Consider the following 12899-nt stretch of genomic DNA (forward strand, 5'->3'; position numbering starts at 1 on the left):
TGAAAAAAGGATCAAGGAGAACATGCAGGCAAAGAGGAGGCCAGTGGGTATTTGGGTTGTTACACAGTATCCTTCACATGTGCGCTTCTTTGAAACATATAAGGATGATATTGAGCCAAGTCAATATCCCCAGCATATCCGGTACATGTAAGATTTCAGGTGCTTTCAGCAGTGTGTTTTCTCTCTCTACAATGGGGCAGGCAGTATGTAGGTATAATTAGGATTGTATAAAGCACAGAGATTTGATTTTCACCATTGCCAGTCATGTATTGTACAATCCTGTGCAAGTTGCTTCTTTGTATTTGTTTTTATTTTCTGAAATGAGAACTTGTATTGGGTGATTTTTATTCCATAAATGATGATTTTAATTTACATTTCCCCAAATACTCAATATATTTTAATATTATTCATTTTGACTATTTTCACTTTATGACTGTCAGTTTAGTTGTTTCCCAGTTAAGTAGTTTGATTTTCTTTTCATTTTCAGGTAGGAGTACTTTTATGGACTATTACTTAGAACAGATGCAAAACAACCCACCCCCAATGTTGAGGTTCATACATAAAGCTTTTTTTAATTTCATGATTCTTTGATTTGACTATTTGCCTTGGCTTGGCCTGAACTCAGTGAGTGTCTTCCAGCTGCACTGGCTTCTCATGTATTTGTAATGAACCCTCCTATGTAACTGCAGAACAGTGTGGTCCCTCTGCTTCAGTCCTGCTTGCTCTGTTGTCTGGGATATCTGAGATCCCCTCCATAGAAATTCACATCCACAAGTTGATGACCCAGTTTCACCTCATCATAGAGCACTCTCCCTAGGCAGTGAATGGATCCTTGCAGAGCATTCTCATGCCTTAGTTCAGAATGGGCACATCGTTACTTCTGCCAAGTTCTAATGACCAATGCAAGAGAAAAGCAGTGGGGAATAGACACGGTTTCTTAGTGAAAAAAGTTTTAAATTCATGTAGGGTAAGGGTTTGGAGACTGGGAGATATGAATAGATTATTGGGGGGAAAATTTTGCAAACAGTTGACCACATTTATATATTTTGGATACTGTTTTTCAGATGCACATGTATCTTTGAAATGTTCTCCCACACTATATTATATGGTGAGCTCCTGGGACTTGCAAGTCCATATCTGACTTGCAACATTCTTCCCATATCTGAATCTAGCACCATCATGTGTGTGATGGGCAGTGAACAAATAATTAATGTATTAGTAAAATTCAATTGTAATTTATTGCTATATTGTATATACCTAAAATACTTTTTATTGATCAATATCTGAAATTCTCCTTATACTAAACATGACATGAATTGATGTGTCCTCCTCTACAATGTAAGCAAATAAATTTGGAGTAATCTGTTGTCTCTCACGTAGAAAATGAAATAAGAAATAATTTCTTTGCTTTGGTAGATTGATACAACCAAGAGAGATGAATACAAGTGAATTATTGACTCTGTGAGTTCTTTGTGTTTTGTTCTTGGCAAGGGAATATAATTTTAATAATTTAGTTCTAACTACAAAACCATTTTTTACAAAGCTATGTTCATGAATGTAGGAATGGCAGATTGCACACTCGCTTAAGAAATATGATGGGGCTCCCTAGGTGCCCTAGGTTAACCCTGTAGAAATAAAGTCGCTGAGTCTGTTTTACTTACTTTTTCTCATTTTTGCCTGGCTGACCACCCAAATTATCCATCTGCTGATGAATATTAACAAGGACACCTTTGCCATGATTTCTACTACGACCCCTTCTTCAATTGTGATGTAAGTGATGGTGTAGATGCTTCTGAATGAACATATCACTTCTGTTGTTTCTATATACTTCTTAGCAACTCATTTTCTGCTAAAGCAAAGTTCTCCAGTGTAGGAAAGAAGGTACTAAGTTTTCAACACTTTTTATAAACAAAATAAACAAAATAAAGTTGTTTTTCTCAATATCTTTACCTTCACTGTTTGTTATGATTAGTTTTCTCTGTGACTCATTACAAACAAAAACTAATTTGGCCACAAACCTACAAGCAGGGGTTTGGAGATGCTGACATATTTCTGGTGTGGGAGTAGACAGGAGATCTCAGGCTCTAGGGAAGTAGCAATTGGTATTTATTAGTCAGTTTTTCTCTAGCTCATGTAGAAACCAGAAAACACATTGCATTTAGATCATGCTTCTGACTCTGCAAGATGAAGCACACAGGGCAAGGATGAGCAGAAGTCCAAGGGTTCCCTTCCTGCAGCTTAAGGACCAGACCTCCTGGAACCCGGGAATCAGGTTTTCCTTTCAGATTGTTGTCAACGAGGAGAGAGGGAAAATGCCCTTTAAGATGAAATGTTGAAAAGTGCAGAGTTGAGCACTGATATACTTGGGAAATATGTTCAAAAGTTTTTCTTTTCTTTTTTTTCTTTTTGGTGCATTTTAATTATACTGAACAGTGGGATTCATGGTGTCAGACTCATACATATACATAACATTTGATCAATTTCTTATGTCAATAACTTCCCTTTACTTTTCCTTCATTGCCAAAGTTGCATCACACAGTGTGGTCTTCTTGGTCTGTTGGTAGTGTCAACAGAACTATCCATTTCTTTCCACAAAGCAAAGTAAATGTTCTGAAAGTCACTGTACCCAATCAGATCACAAATTTTGGGAGATACCAGGTAGCAATGCTTTCCATCTGTAAATCACCTTGCTTAATTCTCCCAGAGCGGCACACAGCTTAACCTCTTAAGTAGTTGCTTAAATTAGATACAATCCTCAGCAGAGCAGAGAGGCAGCTTGTTACTCATAGTTCAGCAAACACTAGATTATATGGCATATGAATGATCCAAATAGTAAACTCTAAGGTTCATAAATATGACACGACTTTCGTTAGGTGTCATTTTTATGTGCCTTAGAAAATGTTAGTCACAAAATTCTTGTGTACCTTAGAAAACAGAAGAAATTTCTTTGATTTTTCTTTTATTATCTTAAAGAAAATAATTAGTATACCCTAACCACCAGTAGCCTTCCCTAGCACATGGAAAATGGACCAAGACTGTATAGGAATGGACAAGAAAATTGAGACCCTTGCCAACAATGCCTGCACATACCATGGTTGGTTCTTAGAAACTAAGGAGCATAAGCTCTCCAGAGGATTCACCATTTTTCAACGATTCTGAATGTTCTTGGATGCAGGCCAAAAGTAGGAAGGCTAGGAGTTTCATGGAGAAACTCATCTTCATTAGTTGCTTTTATTTGGTTACATCAAGGCATAAAACCTTATAAAGATATCATATTGACTGAACCCTCATTGACATGTTTACTTCCACAACAAAAAGCCCAGATAAAGAGTAATTTCTGTATATTGTCCATATGAGTCTAGAAATTCTCCCTTGTTTCTGGCTCTTCCCTATTCTTTCTGTTGTCATCATTTTTCGGATGGGAGCAGACTTCCCTGCACAGCAGAAAAGTATCCAGATAAGGAAGACAAGTTACCTTTTTTTTTTTTTTAATAACCTACATAAAAATAAAAAAAAATATCAGGCATAAAAAAAAAAAAAACCTTCTTAGAACAAAGGGATACTTACATATAATCCCCCATCAGAATTCTTTTCATGTGGAATTCTCTAGGACGGGTCATAGCTCCTTTTCCAGAGTCACCACAAGTTAATGTCAATGGAATTAACATGAGCGACCCAAGCAAGACTCTGTAGAAAAGAGATGTTGAGAAGATAGACAACTAGGTCCCTAAAATCATGATGGAAAAGCATTTTAAGATTCAATGTTTCTTGCCTTGCTTAGACTTTGAGCTGCTTGAGAAACTTAAAATCTTGTAATATCTTAAGTTTTATTTTAGACCAAATGAGAACAGGTTGGGAATTCAGTTTTAAATAAAAGAGTCTATGAAAATAGAAGCAGAGTTGATTAGTTCTTATTAGAGAAATATTTCTTATAGATACTTGGTACAAGGACAGATCAATAGGTGAAAATGACAGGAGTTAGCACAAAAAGACTGGGTAGGGAGCAAACCTCAGAATAATCTCAACTATCTTTCAGGGGCTGCAGGGATGAAGTGGCAACCCTGGATCCACATTTCTGGTGGAAAATGAGCCACCGAACCAAGAAATGGACTGGGTTTATACAGGTTGTTTTGTGGATTGGTCTACTGAACTTATCAGTTTTCTTAGGCACTCAGGAATTAGCTTTGTTGGTCAAAAGTCTGTTGGCATTGTCTGGGGAGGATTTATATTGGAGGACATTATTGCCTCCTAGAACTGTTTCTTTTAAGGGTGGTAAAACACCACCTCACTGTCTGCAGCTGGCACCTGGAAAACACTTGTCTTGGGAAATGAAGGCCATCAGTGCATAATCTTCATTTTTACTTATTTTTCTCAGGCCTCATTATTTGGGGATTTCTCATTTTCCATATCTATTAAAGGGCCTCACCCAGAGGTGGGTCTGTTGTAAGAAATATATTAAGAGAATTCTAACCAACTTTCACTTACTCTATTAGTTAATGCAATGTGAATATGTCAGCTTGCATGGGAAATTAATAGAAAAGAAGAGAGACCCAATGACTTCAACTCTGTTGGATCAGGAATTTGATGTGTGAAAATTTAGTAGAAGCCAGAGAGCAAGAGAACTTCTAAGCATGGAATGATTAAAATTAATATTTTATCTGTTACCTCAAGCATAATCTAGCTATCAGTAGAAATACTTAGGAGTTGAAAATGCCAAAAAACTAGAAGCTTCAGTTATTTGCATGAAGAATGACAGGTGACATCCACATGTCTTGGGCAGAAATTTGAACTAAGAGAATGAGTGTACTAAGAAGTAGGTAAGGTAACAGAGTCAAGATGATAGCAGCCTTAGAGGATCACAGTTTTGGAGACTTGGTTTCCATTTGGTATCTGAGATGGAAATTTAGCTTCTAGGCCTAGTGAGATAGATATTCTAACAAAAACCAGAAAGCTCTCAGATAAGCAACTTAGTTCTGCTTTTCCATTAAAACATATATGATATCAACATTCCTAATAGAATGATTAAGAAACTAAGCATTAGTTGCCCCAAATTAGTGACCTGCATCAATTTCCTCTAATTTTAAATCAAGTAGAGTTGAATTTTCTGTTTTCACATTTGAAACATCCTAATATAGCACTTTTCAATATTACAATGTTCAATACTTCATGCAACATAGAAGGCAGCTTTTACCTTTTATATTACTGATCTGAGTAATGCCACCACATGGTTCTCAATTAGGGTAATAATCCTTCATAAATTTTACATTTATTTACTATTGGATATTAAGGATTCTGACAGAGGTTTTTCATAATTAGAAGAATAAGGAAAGAATCCAATGATTATCTGAAATTTCTCCAGCATAGGTAAAAAATGACACCTGTCCTTACCATTTCAGGTAAATTGTGACAAGCTTCTTATGATGATTTGTTTTCCTATATTCCCAATTAGATATTGAAATATCAAGGGAGGAGCCACCTGATTTTCACTTGGAGCCCTTGCTAAACAGCTGACTGATCATCATGGGTGTGCACAGCAGGCCAATCTCACAGCTAAGACAATATGGGTAGAGAGATTCTCATTGGAAACAGGGACTGTTGACCACGGGGATCCCCTAGATCTTATATCTAAGTTTTGAGATGCTAGATCTTTCTCCTAATATTTGCCAAACATTGTCAAATTTGCAATTGTCTCAGTATAATTGCATATGACAAAATAAGAAGTTGAAGTTGGGCTTCTGTCTTACCTGAATATATGAATGCAAATGTAAATATGGAATATAGGAATCACTCTTTCACTGTTATAGAACAGAAGAGGTGGAACACCTGAGAAATTTTCAGGATATAGTTTTATTTTAACTGCAGTGGTCCAGGTGCTAGATCTTGAGTCTGGTAAGAATTTTTAAAAATATTTTTTAGTTGTAGATGAACATAATGCATTTATTTTATTCATTCATCTTTATGGGGTTCTGAGGATCAAACCTTGTGCCTCACATGTTCTAGGTAAGTGCATTACCACTAAGACACAACCCCAGCTCCAAGTCTGGTAATTCTTTATACTTTATATTTAGTGGGGTGGTAACATGTCAGTGAGTAGGTATATAACAGTTACTCTTTGTCCCATATTCTTAGGCTAGATAGAAGTTTTACAAGCTTTTATCAAGAAAACAGAGATAATACCTTTGCATAGTAACAAGCTCTTTTTGAGGTAGACTCTATCACACCTTTTATCTGCTAACCTAGTGTTTACAAAAAGAGGAAGATTCAAACTAAAGTGTGCTCTGCAGACAAGCTGGTAACATTTTGTTGAAACTTTTTCAAAATCTTGGTAATGAGAAGTATAATTATGGGACTGTTTTTAGAGAAACTTAATTATGGTAAGGATTTTGACTGTGGATACCTGGTCTGCTTCATTTCTCCCTTTGATAATGATCATTATTTATTCCTTTAAATCAAAGAGCATTATCATCCTCTTGCCTAAAGCCTTATACAATGCCATAACTTTAGTTTTTAACTTTCTTTTAACAGCTGCTCCTACATAGACTCAATATTTCTAACATAAAGAGGAACCAATCATGGGAACATAATACCTACTATGCCAATTAAGCTTTAAAATTGACCAAGATTCAAAAACCACAGGACGTCAAAGGTGTAGCAATTGGATTAGTAATACTTTCCATTATAACCTGTAATGAATAATCCCCTTTAGCATATAAATTAGAGTTGTATAGTGTCAAATGCCATCATGTGACCAGGTAGCAGGATCATAAATGGAAATAATCCCATGGGGTTGTCAGTCAACTTTGCCCCAAGTTTGTTGACCTCCTAGATCAAGTCTATCTCCAGCATACATTGTTTTTATCTTGGCCCCAGATCCTCCCACAAGGGAATCCCTAGATCTTTTCCAGTTTATCTTCCATTGTGCCTTGAACAGCCAGCCCCCTTGTGGTTGAAGCAGGGCTTGTTTCCTCAACCTTCAGCTGTGTGCAGGCTAGTCAGCTTCTGGAATGACCAGAGAAGGACTGTGGTTCTGATTCTCAAGCTTCTCCAGTGCTTCTGTCCTCTGAATGGCAGGCTTAGGTGGTGCAATGGGGGTCTAGAGTGCACTCCCAGACCATAACTGGGGGCCTGAGCCCAGTAATTGTAATACAAAGCTGCTCCCCCATCCTTTCCACTGCAGCCATTTTCCCCACCTCCCAACTGCTTGTCAGTCTGTGAACATCCTAGCTAGCTGTTGGTTCATCAGTCAGTTTGCAAGTATCCTTCTCCGTTATTGGTCCCCTGTTAGCCCGGCGGAATTCAACTGCTTAAGTGTAGCTACCCCGCCATCTTTTCTCATGCTTTTCTCTCTCCTACTCACTTGCTTTCTCTCTCCTCCTCACTTTTCCACTCTCCCTAGCACACGCCCTCTCTTTTCCTCTCATTTTCTCTCTTACCCTACAGGGAGACACTCTTTGCTTAATAAACTCCCTTATGTGATTTCCCGTGTCTGGTGTGGTTTTCATGGGTTTCCTTACATTGGTGCCATGACTCGGATGGGCTCTTCCACTGTCTCTTAAGCAAGTGGAACCCCATCTGATGCCCCAGCGCCCCCTGGACACTGCCTCACCTTCCATTTTGCCTGGATGCTCTGCTCTGCATCCATCATCAGACTTCAGAATGGTGAATCCCCTAGGCGGGTTCCCCTAGGCCAATTTAAACACTCGTCTGCTGACCTGAGAAGTGACTGTTGATCTGGGACCCTCGAGGCAGCTGAGGGGTACCCCCAGCCACAACTTTTATAGTTACGGCTGGCCCCTATAGTCGGTCTTATCTGCCGGGTGGATTCCTGATTTTATGGTGGAGATGCTCTCTCAGGGTTAAGGCTTGTCTTAATGCTCACACTCGCACTTGCACCTGAAAACCCTGACATCAGGTCCTCAACTCCTCCTCGGCTTTTGCCTGGCACACATTAGTGCTTGTGTGATGACACAATCAATGTGCTGCCTCCTCATCTCCAGCCGACTACTCTGGCCTCAGGATGCCCTGGCCACAGACTTGGCTGTATTAGTCTCCACTATGGGATCTGAGTCCTCCATTCAGGCAAATTCAACCCTGGGAACCCTTCACCTGACCCCCGGCTTAAACCCATCGAATTTCATTTGTGTAGTGAACAGGCAGATGGAAAGGGATTCCTTATCTTCAAGTCTCTTCTTTCTTGCTTCTTGGCTCTTCTGACAGGCTCAGGCACCGGCCACTGCTTCTCCATCTCCCCCTGCTTCTCCTTCTCCTTTACCCTGTCCTGTTTCTGCTTCCATTCCTCAGCCCAGCCCACCTACTCCTCCTGCCATGAGGTCCTGCATACCCCTGTGTGGAGGGAGTAACCCGCCCAACCATCAGTGGCATGTCCCAGTAAGGAATATGATATAGCAGCCCCATTCCCCACAAGTAGTGGGAGATAATGTTTCACAATTTCTGCATACAAACCTGAATTGATTACTAACCAGGAAAAAGGGTTAAAGTGCCCTAGGAATCAAGTTCTGCTAGAACCTGTTAGCTCCTTTCAGATCTCAGTCAAGGCCTGCATTGAAATGTAAATGGAAGAAGGCAGAATGCTCAGTGGGAGACCAGTCCCAAACCCAAGGAAAAAAAGTGTCCATTTTAAATTTCTCCTGGGCTGCCACACAGAACACTTTATCTCTCCCTTTCACCTCTTCTCTCTGTCCTTCTCTTTTTCATTTTCTCATGCTATAATTAATGGCCATTATCATTTTTCTTTGAGGACTTTTGTTTTTCTTAAATGGTATATTTTTGAGTTCACAATTTTGATCCTACTCCCTAGCTTAATGATTTTTCATCAGTTCTTTTTATCCAACTCTAGAGTTACTTTTGAACATCTGTTACATTGCAATGGAGGTAAACATTACAAGGTCTTTGCTTTTGTGTTAAATATAAGCATGCATAAAAATTAAAATTTAAAAAATGGGTCCAAATATTTTTAATTCACATGATTTAAAAAGGTTCAATTTAAATTGGGTAAACTAATAGAAGTAAAATGTCTTTAAAATTAATTCGCAAGTATCTAGGTGGTCAAACAAGTAAAACATTGATGTTTATAAAATGTATAACATCAAGTTTTTCTAGGACTTTTCTTCAACAGGAAAGAGATGGCAAATACTGTTGGTACACTTGTCTGATATCTTGGTTTTTTTACACTTGTCCGATATCTTGTTTTTTTTTTTTTTTAACAAAAAGATGAGTGAATTAGAGTTGACATGTATGGGATTACTCAAACGAGTTTGTTAGAGACATCTGATTAATTTACAAAGTTATTCCATGGGGTAACATACTTAAAAACATTATTCTTTGTATATTAAATGTTTTCATATTTTCCAGATATACAAGTATTTAAAGCAGAAAATTTATCAAGCTGCTATTTTCCAGATTAAACTTGTTTGTAATGGTAATTTTAAACTCACCTTTTTTTTTATTGTCAACAAATGGGATACATGTTGTTTCTCTGTTTGTACATGGAGTAAGGGCATACCACTTGAATAATCATAAATTTACACAGGGAAAGTTGTTGATTCATTCTGTTATTTTTCCCTTCCCACCCACCCCTCCCACCCCTCTTTTCCCTCTGTACAGCCCTTCTTTCCTCCATTCTTGCCACTCTCCCTAACCCTAACCCTAAACCTAACCCTAACCCTAACACTAACCCCTCCCACCCTCCATTATGTGTCATCATCCACTTATCAGCAAGATCATTCTTCCTTTGGTTTTTCGAGATTGATTATCTCACTTAGCATGATATTCTCCAATTTCATCGATTTGACTGCAAATGCCATAATTTTATCATTCTTTATGGCTGAGTAATATTCCATTGTGTATATATATATGTATATATATATATATATATAACAGTCTCTTTATCCATTCATCCATTGAAGGACATCTAGGTTGGTTCCACAATCTGGCAATTGTGAATTGAGCAGCTATGAACATTGTGTGGCTGCATCTCTGTAGTATGCTGATTTTAAGTCCTTTTGATATAGGCCAAGGAGTGGGATAGCTGGGTCAAATGGTGGTTCCATTCCAAGCTTTCTGAGGAATCTCCATACTGCTTTCCAGAGTGGCTGCACTAATTTGCAACCCCACCAGCAATGTGTGAGTGTACCTTTTTCCCCACATCCTCGCCAACAGCTATGGTTGCTTGTGTTCTTGATAATCGCCATTCTAATTGGGGTGAGATGGAATCTTAGGGTAGTTTTGATTTGCATTTCTTTTATTACTAGAGATGTTGAACATTTTTTCATATATCTGTTGATTGCTTGTACATCTTCTTCTGTGAAGTGTCTGTTCATTTCCTTAGCCCATTTGTTGATTGGATAATTTGTATTCTTGATGTAGAGTTTTTTGAGTTCTTTATAGATTCTGGAAATTAGTGCTCTCTCTGAAGTATGAGTAGCAAAGATATTCTCCCACTCTGTAGGCTCGCTCTTCACATTACCGAGAGTTTCCTTTGCTGAGAGAAAGCTTTTTAGTTTGAATCTATCCCAGTTGTTAATTCTTGCTTTTATTTCTTGTGCTATGGGAGTCCTGTTAAGGAAGTCTGATCCTAAGCAAACAACTTGAAGATTTGGACCTACTTTTTCTTGTTAAGACGCAGGGTCTCTGGTCTGATTCCGAGGTCCTTGATCCATTTTGAGTTGAGTTTTGTGCAGGTTGAGAGATAAGGGTTTAATTGGTCTTGCATTTGACCCCAGTTTTGATATTTGTTTTGAAATTGTCTTGGTGGGACCCCTTTGGGTAACTTCTGGTTTTGCAATGATGGCAGTTGTAAGGAGCTCTTTTTCATCTTTTTTATGTTTTGGTTTACTTCTTGTGAAGTCATTCATAGAAGTGACTGGGGCTCTATCAGACTTTTGTATTGCTTATGATATTTTTGTTAATATTTAGAGGTATTTTTCCCCTTCTTTTAAGGTTCCAATGAAAGCCTCTTGATATCTATCTATCTTTAGAAAATCTTTGCATTTTTAGGGTCCCACCCTGTTTTGTGTCTGGAAATTGGGTCTGGGGATAGACTTGTATGTTGCCTTGTGTATCCATAGCATGTTCCTATAGCCATTTTAAGGGTGTTAGGGTCACTCATCTGTTTCCTCTTGGGATGAGGAGGCTGTGGGGACAGCCTGTTGTCTCAGTGGTCTTGGCAAGTTCATGCAGAGTGGCACAGGAGGTGATGGGTTTACTTCTGACTCACTGGGAAATATTGGCTTCATTTTTGTCTTTTGTCAGGTCTTTTTCTGCTCAGTACCCACTTATTGGGTTATAGAGGTCACTGTAATATGACCTACATCAACTTGGACTGTCCATTCAGATAGTCTCTCAACCAAGGGGGCCATTTCTGTGCTATCGCTTGCCAGTAATTGATATAAGAAAATTGGTCTGGATGTCTAGGGGTTCTGAAAACCATTTAAAAACATCAGCAATGACACCTTTGTCTAAAGATCCTTCTGGTGGCCTGCTCACATCAAAGATTGATCATTCTATTTTGCACGGAGAATATAACTTTTGTGGAGTGAGTTTTACCCCACAGTCACCATGGAAAACTTTCGTAAAGTTTTCTAGCATACATTAGAAGGACTAAGTTCTCTTTGTGTGCCTCCCACATTCCCCATACATCAATGTCACACATTTAGGAGAAAATTTGCTTCATCCTTCTCTGGTCATTTGCTCTCTTAATTGGCTTATTTGAGTAACATTCTAAACAGCCCTTATGCTGTCATGCTTGGGAAAGGCATCTTTCCCAGGCAACTTTATCTTGCTCTCATTTCCAGTGTGCACAATAGAAGGACAGGGTCTTTCAAGATAATATATATTTTGATGAACAGGGCCAGGGTTGCTCTCATTATTTCATAAGTGGTCGAAAGTGACATTTAGGGCAATGGCATTTTACTATTTTTCTTTAGAATGATATATCTACCATTTTTGGAATATTAGCATAGGGTGTCACATTAAATAGCCCCATTGAAAACCTTATGAAATTATCTCAATAACTTTTCTTCTAGGAAATATTTTCCATGTGGTTTCAAAATTCAACATAGAGGAGATTTATTATATTCTGTGTGTCTTCATTGGGAGAAGATTTTTAGAACATTGTACAGAATTTCTTCTGTAATATTCCATGCACTCTTCTCCTGAGTTAATTTTACTTAGTGACTGTATCACGTAAACTATTACATGACTATTCCTGTATGCTGGTTCCTGTGAGTTCTGTCAGGATCTCACTAAACTTGAGTTGCTTCTGAAGTCCTCTGATGAAAATGTACTAGGATTTCTGTGTCTGAAGAGGCTTCCTGGATATCAGATTCTCATAACTAACTAGGAATAACTGACAAAAATGGGTTTGGGTTTATTACCCCAAATACACTTCTAACCAAAAGTCATGGGTAAATTTGCATAATGTGAAGTCATTGTTTATGCTCATGACATCAAAAATTGCTCTTTGGCTACTTCATAAGTCTAACATAGGTGATATGTGAGCAGTCAAAGTTCAGGGGACTAGCTCTTTATTACATAATTCAGGCTGAAGAGTATGTTGGAATATAAAATCCTTTCCAGTTTAATGAGTTTTTCATTTTGCTCACTTTGAGTTACAACTCTTAATATGATTATTTAAATACATTTTTGGTTATTCCTCTATGTTCCTAATAGTAAGATAACAGAGGTCACCAAAATAGCTATAGAAGCTTGTTTCAGACATATTGAATGTGCTTATGTATACCAAGTAGAAGAGGAGGTAGGACTGGCTATTAGAAGCAAGATTTCAGATGGCCCTGTGAAGAGAGAAGATATATCCTATACTTCAAAGGTATTATATATACAGTTTAAAAATTACTGCATGATTACTACAATGTGATATG

Source organism: Sciurus carolinensis, chromosome 12, assembly GCF_902686445.1.
Source record: "Sciurus carolinensis chromosome 12, mSciCar1.2, whole genome shotgun sequence".
Classification (NCBI taxonomy): domain Eukaryota; kingdom Metazoa; phylum Chordata; class Mammalia; order Rodentia; family Sciuridae; genus Sciurus; species Sciurus carolinensis.